This window comes from Amblyomma mixtum, chromosome 4 (genome assembly GCF_055824585.1).
Source record: "Amblyomma mixtum isolate Tamu chromosome 4, ASM5582458v1, whole genome shotgun sequence".
Classification (NCBI taxonomy): domain Eukaryota; kingdom Metazoa; phylum Arthropoda; class Arachnida; order Ixodida; family Ixodidae; genus Amblyomma; species Amblyomma mixtum.
The window spans coordinates 48,673,155-48,682,720 of NC_143015.1; positions in this window are offsets into that span (position 1 = coordinate 48,673,155).

Below are 9,566 nucleotides of genomic sequence, written 5' to 3' on the forward strand. Positions count from 1 at the left end.
TTGACTTAATAATTCTTGTTTCGACCTCTGAAATCGTTATGTGGCTGTGAAGGGCAAAGGTCCAACATGTACTGTTGATTGTTTACTCTTAGCTTACACACATTTTGCTTACATTTATATTCGGCTAAATTTCAAGAATTTCTTCTAGCAACCAAAGCCTACGGAAGGGTTAGTATGCTTCTCTACACATCTAAATAGCGGATGACCGGTCATTATTTGACCTGAATATGGCCTCTGAGTTCAAGGTGTTGTTTTCGTATCACCTCATATTTTCACCGGTGCTTTCGCTGGCACTTCGGCAATTGAGGTTCCAATAAAATTTAATGGCACAAACACATTTAAAGGTTTTTTTAGGCCAAGACGCTCAAGAAGGTCATTTCCTCGTATATTGAGAACACGCATCATCCGAAGCATAATAAATTTAGTTAACGTTTTGCAGATAGATGTTAAACTTAATTTTCTTCGTTTTAAAGTCATCGCATAACCACTGTTCTGTTTTCTATGTGGCCTGAATACACTACAACTGACTTCATTGACGCTTGTGTCACACACGTAGGTGTCCAAATAGTACAATTTAACTTCGAACGAAAAAAAAACAAGTGTGCCATTCTTCCCGTATAGGAATCCGAAAAGTGTCAAAAGTTAAAAAGTCCGAAAGATTCCATTCTGATTTCCATAGTGAAGCTGACAAGGCCTGGACAGAATTTTAAAAATTCAACTTTAAAGTTTACGCTTGGGGCTTTTGCCAGCATAATGTCAGAAAAGGGTCGTAGTTTGCCCTTCTATTGCTTTATATTTACGTTCAGTGAAGCACCGCATAGAAAAAGCCTGTTTACAATGAGGAATCATATAACAGACATGCGTACAGTTGTTTGCATGCAATTTATTTCTTGTTTCTGGCCAAAAGCCAACATTATGAAAGATCTTCTTCTGGCCTATACTTCATAATGCTGTCGAAGCAGTTAAAAATCTAGAATTCCGCGGGACAAGTTTGAAGGCAGCGCAACATCATTCCGCAATACGTGAACCTAAAAGACAGACATGATGCAAGGCCTCTTCGTCTACGCCTGCTGGTGGGCTCTAGTGGCTGCGGTGATTTCGAGTAAGATAATTATTATCTTTTTGACGATTTCTAGCGTTAAACCTCAAATTACGTCATGTCGTGTCTAATATTGCAGCTTTTTATGTCATGCTTTTCATGGAGTTTATGGGTTGACGCATATAAGAAAAAAAATGGCTATACACCGCCTAAAAAAGAAAATCTCCAACAACTGTCTGATGACGGAGACGTTTACTTCTTTCTCTTGCGGCTAAGGTTTCAACAGCAGAGTCCAAGTCAAATGTTGCGTTAAAGTGCCTTTGTCAACGTACAGACATAACTGTATAGAGTTGAAATTTCTAGTAAGCGTGGTACGTTTTGTTTAAATTGAAACGATGGTGTCTTTGTTGCTGATTTGCTAGGCGTGATGTCACGGGTGTAAATGTGCGGAAGCGGCACGTAGAATTAATGCACCGGTCACGATATTCATCGATATGCACCGATATTCATCGAAGTTCATGAAACGTGAAAGACGGGGATTACTGAACGTTATTTGTCAAGAATACTCATATGCTTTCCTATGAATACATGCCTCCCTTCCACATCCGCATCGCTTCTGCTGCACTTGTGGGCTTTGTTTATATTGAAATAAATAGATACAACACAACACGTTCATAATGAAGTGTGTGATCAGGATTTCTTGCATGATACCGACCTTAAACCATTAGTTTAGATAACCTCTGAGAGAACGTGTATTCCGACTGAGATCGGCTGGATGTTTATAGTCAACTATAGAATTTGGCTCGTACCTTTCTACAAAATTAGTGTAGTCAAATATAATAAAAATTGTTCCCAGCGTTTCTTCTTGATAGCGCCGACCACCTTTCACGTATATAGGTATATTCATATATTTAGGACAGCCTTATAGCCACGCATTACATCTGCTTTTGGGCTAAGTTGCCTAAATAAGCTTTCGTTATTTAAGCCTCTAACGGTAGTGTTTTTGAAACGTTTAAGTGATATTAATCATCTGGCATAGACATTAGAGCGAAAAATCTATTTCACCACCAAAGCTGCAAAAACCGTTTCACTGCTGAATCCTGACCTTGAGCAAATTTATGAGCCTAGATAAATATATTAAATAATGCCGCAACTGGGTTTCAAACGCGTGGCGGCACGAATAGATCAGCTTCGCTGGGCTTCCCACGAGAGCACTAGGCAGTCGCCGCAGGCAGTAAGGTCTCATGTTAAACTGCAACACGCCCGAACGCTCTACACGGCACGCCGCCGTCTTCATCAAATTCCATTTGAGCGCAAGCCAACAATGCAAAGAAAACGTGATTTCAATCGAACATTCAGGTACGTGTCGTTAGTGTAGACCTGCAAAAACTTGGTTTGTCACATTATTCCGTGCACAGCAATACTACAACACTAGCAATATTTCTAAAGCCTTGATTTTTATTATTATATAAACTTGTTACGGATCCGAAATGGAATGGCATTTTCGAGCTTGTACCGACTAGTGAATGTACGGGTGCATTTCACATAAGTATGTTTTAAGTCGGAGTAAATATATCTAGCGTTTGGTGAGCAGAGGCTGGTGTAAGATCGTTGCCAATGTACTTCTTCGTATATTGTTATGAATTAAACAATACTGCTGTTCATCGAGTAGGTGGTAGAATTTTGAGTTTTGTCGAAGAGATACTATAGTAAAAGGCGAGAAACAGAGCTGCGAAAAGAGCAGACGGGAATAATAATAAATGTGTACTTTATTTCTGGAACATTCTTGAACTAACCTTTCGCATACGTTCTCATAAGCCGTTCGCATACGTTCTCTTCCCCTCTGATATTAGGCACCTATTGACGGCTCCCTAGGACGTGGGTTCCCTAGCTGCAATAAACAACGAGACTATTGCTAACCTTGCCATAGCAATGCTTCCCATAGAAGGCTTACAAACGTCGTTTTGTGCGCCGTACCCAAGCACCCTAATATTAAGCCGTATTTTGTAGTCTAGACAGGCACCGTTTGAAGCATACAGAGTTGAGTTGAGATTCTGTAAGCTAAAAGTGGAGGGGAAAAGTGGCTTCACCATCTTTGGAGCATATTCCAAGAATGCATGCTATGTGACAAAAAAGCGAACGCTCTAAAAACTGCACACAGCTGTTTTTTGTTGAAACTAAGCAAAGCTCTACGCCCTGCTCAGCTCTCGGAGCGCTTTGAATAGGTACACCGCTACTATCACGCTAGCGGATTCTTGCCCGACCACCCAGAAATTGTCACTGTACGGAAAAATGGTAACGCTGCCATCCAGCAGGTGAGGCTGAGTTGTCCTTTAAAACTTTCCTACATATAACTGGCAAGCACAGCAGCGCTTCTGGATCCAATGCACCCACCTTACCCCTGGAAATAACTTTGCTTTAAAAACAGTGGTTCCATGTCAGTATAGAAGGAGTGGAGCTTCAGGAAGATTTCGACCGAAATCTCTCAGTAATTGCTCAGTGAAAGTTCATGGTTGTCCTTAGTCATGAACTTCCTGATGGACATCTTCAGGTAACTGTATTGAGCGAATACTTGTACATCTCAACATGGGTGCTCCGCGTAGCGTGCCTTTCAGGGATGTGTTACTGTCTACACGTGACAACGCGGGTATTACTGGGTGCCCCAAAAGTGGAAACGATAATATTAACCGCTTTTTAACAAATCCAGTTATTTCTTATTCCTTGGTCTGTCTTTGCGAAACGTATGTAAGTAAGTTGATCACTTTTGGAGTCCGCCTGCAAACAACAAGCAGCTGCAAAGTCCCGAGCAGTGGTCACCATCTCGCACTGTGCCTCGAGGTTGCAGTCCCTTAGCATAGCGACAGTTGGCCTTTGATCAACAAGGCTTGTAATTCTGGTAAAACACCTCTTTTATGTGGCAAACACTGCGTATGCCAGACAGGAAAACGTCTGAACTTGCGTCCGAAAATAGATTTCATGTCTTTGACGCATTTGCTATCCTTTACTCTCGCGCTTCCCCGCAGAAATTAAACTAACAAATATTGTTCTGCTATGCTTCACCGAACGGTAATCGTCTTGAAGCATCATGATTAAGTGTCTCACGAGTTAGTGTAAGCTCTCATGATGGGGCAAATGAAGAAAACATCGATGGCCAAACATTCGTTGTTAGTTCAAGCCACTGAAAATCGTTACTCTGCCTTTGACTTTGCCTTATAGATGTGCGCTGAAGCAAGTGACATTTTAGACCTTATCTTCTGTGTTTTATTCTGTACAGAACGAATACAAGCGTTCCTTCATCAAAGGTTTAAGTTGTTCAAGGGGCGCCTGTTTTTTCCCGCTGTCCTTTTAGTGTTCTCGTCGAAATAGATGTAGGCGGCCTTCAGTAACACTAATCAAGAAACCCGTCATGACGTTTCAGTGAATAGAGCGCCAGGCTTCTGAGCCAGACTACCCAAGTTCTAACCCAGAAAGTGCGGCAGCGCTACGATGGTGGCGTTACGGAAAAGACGGCCGTGGGTGGTGCAACACCAGTGCGCGCTAAAATGTCCAGGGGGGCTGTAGTATTCCGCAGCCGTCCACTGCGACACCTCTTCTATTTCTTCGTTCACGGCCCCTTTCTTCCTTAACCCTATGCCGTAGTTGAGGGGTCCAGCAAGAGTGAGTCATCATCAGCGTGACTACACCCACTGCAGGGCAAAGGCTTCTCCCATGTCTCTCCAATTACCCTGTCCTTTGTAAGTCGCCGCCACTGTATCCTCGCAAACTTCTTAATCTCATCCGCCCACCTAACTTTCTGCCGTCCCCTGCTACGTTTGCTTTCTCTTGGAATCCACTCCGTTACCCTTAAGGACCAGCGGTTATCCTGCCTTCGCATTACATGCCCTGCCCAAGCCGATTTCTTCCTCTTGATTTCAACTGAGATGTCAGTAACCCGCGTTTGTTCCCTCACCAACTCCCCCTCTTCCGATCTCTTAAAGTTACACTTATCATTTTCCTTTCCATAGCTCGCTGCGTTGTTCTTAACTTAAGCTGAACCCTCTTTGTTAGCCTCCACGTTTCTGCCCCATAGGTGAGTACCGGTAGGATACAGCTGTTGTATACTTTTCTCTTCAGGGATATTCGTAAGCTACAATTCATGATCTGAGAGAACCTGCCATATGCGCTCCACCCCATTCTTATTCTTCTAGTTAATTCCCTCTCATGATCCGGATTTGCGGTCACTACCTGCCCCAAGTAGCCATATTCTCTTACTACTTCCAGCACCTCGCTACCAAATGCGAACTGCTGTTCCCTTGCTAGGCTGTTCAATGGCTGTTCCCTTGCTAGGGCCTAGCTAGGCCCTTGCTAGGCTTTGGTTTTCTGCATGTTAATTATTAGCCCCACCGTTCTGCTCTGCCTGTCTAACTGATTGCTCATGCTTTGCAGTTCTTGTCCTGAGTGGCTTAGCAAGGCAATGTCATCAGCGAATCGCAAATTACTCAGGTATTCTCCATTAACTCTTATCCCCAACTGTTCCCATTCCAGTCCCCGGAATACCTCCTGTAAGCAGGCAGTGAAGAGCATTGGCGAGATCGTGTCTCCCTGCCTGACACCTTTCCGTATTGGAATTTTATTGCTGACTTTATGGAGAACTATAGTAGCTGTGCAATCGTTATGAATATCATCCAATATTTTCACATAACACTCTTCCACACCCTGATTCCGCAATGCCTGCATGACAGCTAAGGTTTCTACTGAGTCAAATGCTTTCTCGTAATCAATGAAGGCTATATATAGGGGTTGGTTATATTCTGCACATTTCTCTATCACCTGATTGATAGTGTGAATGTGGTCTATTGTCGAGTATCCTCGAGTATTTTCGAGTATTGTCGAGGGAGTCAGTTACTGCGTTTTTCATATTCTGATACCTATTTTTTTTTCGAAAGACAGATGCTACCGATGCTCTTAGCTCCTCTAAGACCCCTGTAGTTATTGTACCAATGTACCACTTTTGCTTTTCATTGTTGCGTAACAGGTAGCTTGATTTTTATTTCTGTTGTCACAAACGCTTCCTATGGCATAGCGATTGCATTAAGGTCTCATAAGCGCCGAGCTTTCTGTGGAACGTTACTCGAATTGAATAAGTAACGACTTGGCAGCCTCTTATTTTTGGGACCAAGTACCTCGGGTAAATGTAATGCTGTCATTTCCTTTTGCTTGCACTGCAATGGCACACAGCACACCTATTACTGAAAAACACTTTTTCGTTGTCTTCGTAACTGACACTGACTTTGTTGCTTGCTTCCTTTCAGGACCAGAGATTCCTCCTAAGATCAAGAGGAATAAATGCGTCATGCCAACAAACGATTTCGATGGGCGATGCATGGCAAGAGTGCCGAGATATTTCTACAATGAAACCACTAGAGCATGCCAATATATCCTATGGAACGGCTGTCTTTCAGAGGGCCTCTTTGAGAAGCGGATCTCAAGCAATCAGTGATGACGGTGTGTCCTAGGCGCTGTATATCGTTGAAGCGGCAACCTTTGCTACATTTCAACTTTTAGTTACCGTCCAATAGGGAACGCAAAACTGTGTGAATGTGTAGGATGGGTTGTTCATGTCGTTTTTGTAGAGAACAAAGCCATCAAGGCAAACGAAAACCATAGACCATTTGATATGCCCACATACATTATCCAAGAGGTGTTCGAACAAATGTTTCTGCCTTGCACACACTAAATGAGAAACGGGCAAACTCGAAAATGCCGTCTGGTAATGTCCAACAATCTTCGACAAACATTTTATGCATTTTAAAATGGTAAGCTACTGTTATAGAAATATGTGCATGTCATCGACCATTCTTCCGATGTGTATCAAAGTCTTTGTTAAAACTTTTTTCGGCACTGGCATAGAACAACTAAGACTACTATATAAAACCAATGGGGAACGTTTTTCACGTCAGCGTTTAGCTTAATAGCGAAAAATGCAAGCCTGCTGACGAGAAAACTGCAGATATATTAGTTGTTATAGTAATCTCTTCAAATATATGGGAAAATTGCGTTCACATTAACTTTCCCACTCAAAAATGTTTTGTCCAGAATTTATTGGCATGGTTGCGAAGTTAGGTTTTTTATGTGGGCATCGTCTGACAAAAGTTTACACTGCGGCGATATCAAGTCCTACTTAGTACCGAGCTGTGGTACCTCAAGTACTTCCAAGATGTTGTCTATCCTTGGAAAACAATAAATCACGCGCTGCCAGACACTGTTCGGTTTCGTGAAGTCAACGTAAAAATTAAATATGTGGTCCTTTTTGGTCACTAACCGTATATGAGAAGAGGATACTTTTGTCCAAGGGATAACACTGTCTTGCTCAAGCTTGTAATTCACCTGAGCTTGACTATATTACCCTCAGAAAGTGAATTCTGAACTCAGCGGGAATTCCTAGGTGGGTGTAGGGTCAACGTGATTAATTTGGAGGCGAACCAAAGTGATCGCTCCTCGCCCCGTGTACATGATTGTAATATAAGGGTGGTACCGAGACAGTAGTTTCATAATCGATAGTAGTTGTTATTGGCTGAGTGCTGGAAAAAACCTCAAATCTGACATGTGCAGCTTCTCTGGCACTTCAGAGGGCATTTCACCATGTCACTCTTTTCAGGCTCATGGAAGCTACAAGTATGCCTTGAGAGAATGGGTATGGTGCACCGACACGCTCCTTCATGTTTTCCCTTTCAGCTTAACAGCTAGAACACGCATAGTAAAGACTACCTGAGCCCTCGAACTCCTGTCAGTTGGCAGACATATAGAGTGGTTGAAAATAACAATCGCAAACTACAATCACTCTGCAGGAATTGTAAAAAACCCCAAGGCCGATAGATAAAACACACTGCAGCAAAACCGCTCGCAATTTAGGTTTTATGCTAGTAGCCAGAAAAATAAATTGGATCGTGAGTTAAAAGAAACCGAACAACATTGACAGATTTATCGACTAAAATTATAGCTTCTTTGTGTGCGACGAAAATCCTTCCTTTGTCGTTCAGCTCAAACAATACACCCGGCGCCTAGGTATCTCTGTAACCGGGCAATTGCCCAGGGGAAATTTGTATAATATTAACCATCATCAGCCCGACTACGCAGGGCAAAGGTCTTTCTCATTTGTCTTCAATTAACACTCTCCTTTGCTAGCAACGGCCACCGTATCTACGCAAACTTCTTAATCTCATCCCTCCGCCTAACGTTTTGCTCTTTTGCTCCCCCCCCCCCCCTCCTGATACGCTTGCCTTCACTTGGAAACCGCTCCGTCACCCTTAAGGACGAGCGGTTATCTCGCCTTCGCATTTCATACCTTGCCGAAGCCCATTTTTTTCTCTTGATTTCGACAAGGATATCATTAATCCGTATTCTCTCAGACGCTCTGCCCGCTTTCGGTCTCTTAATGTTACCTCAAGGATTTTCTTTCCATAGCTCCCTGCGTTGTCCTCAACTTAAGCTGAACCGTATTTGTTAGCCTCCACGTTTCTGGCCCGTTATATACATTTCTCTTCAGGGATATTGGTAAACTCCTATTCATAATCTGAGAAACCATGCCATTTGCGCCCCACCTCATACTTATTCTTCTATTTATTTCTCTCTCATGATCCGGATCAGAGGCCACTACCTGCCCTGAGTAGAGGTACTCCCTTACCACTTCCAGCACCTCGCTACCAATTGCGAACTCCTGTTCCCTTGCGAGACTTTTGAACGTTACTTTCGTTTTCTGCATTTTAATTTTAAGACCTACCATTCTGCTCTGCCTGTCTAACTCATTCACCATGCTTTTCATTTCATCTTACGAGTGACTTAGCAAGGCAATATCATCAGCAAATAGCATAGGTACAGTCTTTGTCAAAAGTAACCAGGCTGCACGTTTTTCTTCTCAGTCGTATATTAAAGCTATTATGCCAGCCCTCGAGTTCTAAATCTCTGTATGGTAAGAAGAACCCCTGTTCTCACCTTCAAAAAACTCTTTGATCTTTAGGGAAGCCGTGAGGGCTTTACTATACGAATGAGGAACAAACCATGCAGCCTGGTTACTTTTGACAAAGACTGTACCTTATCCCCAACTGTTCCAAAATAGGCCTTGGAACACGTCCTGCAAACAGGCGGTGAATAGACTTGGCGAAATAATGTCTCCCTGCTTGACACCCTTTACATCTGTATAATGCTTGTATAACACTACAACCGGCAGTTGAAACTCTGAGCAATCACACCCCAGAAGAACATCGTACAAACGCAGTGCACGCCAGTTGCAACGGGTGGTCGATGAGGAAGAGGCGTCTGTGCTTTTGCAGCGGCTGAAATGCAGGTGGAGGGTAAATGATATGGAATTTCGGTAGCCTCTTCATCCATAAAGCGTATCTAATGACGGAATTCAGAAACAAACACTCCTTCACACTTAACTCAGCTTCTTCTTATGGTCATTATATGATAATGACGGACATCAGCCTTGCCATAATAACTGATAATGATTTGATAAGGTCACAAGCTACTTGTCCCGTCAAGTACTCCT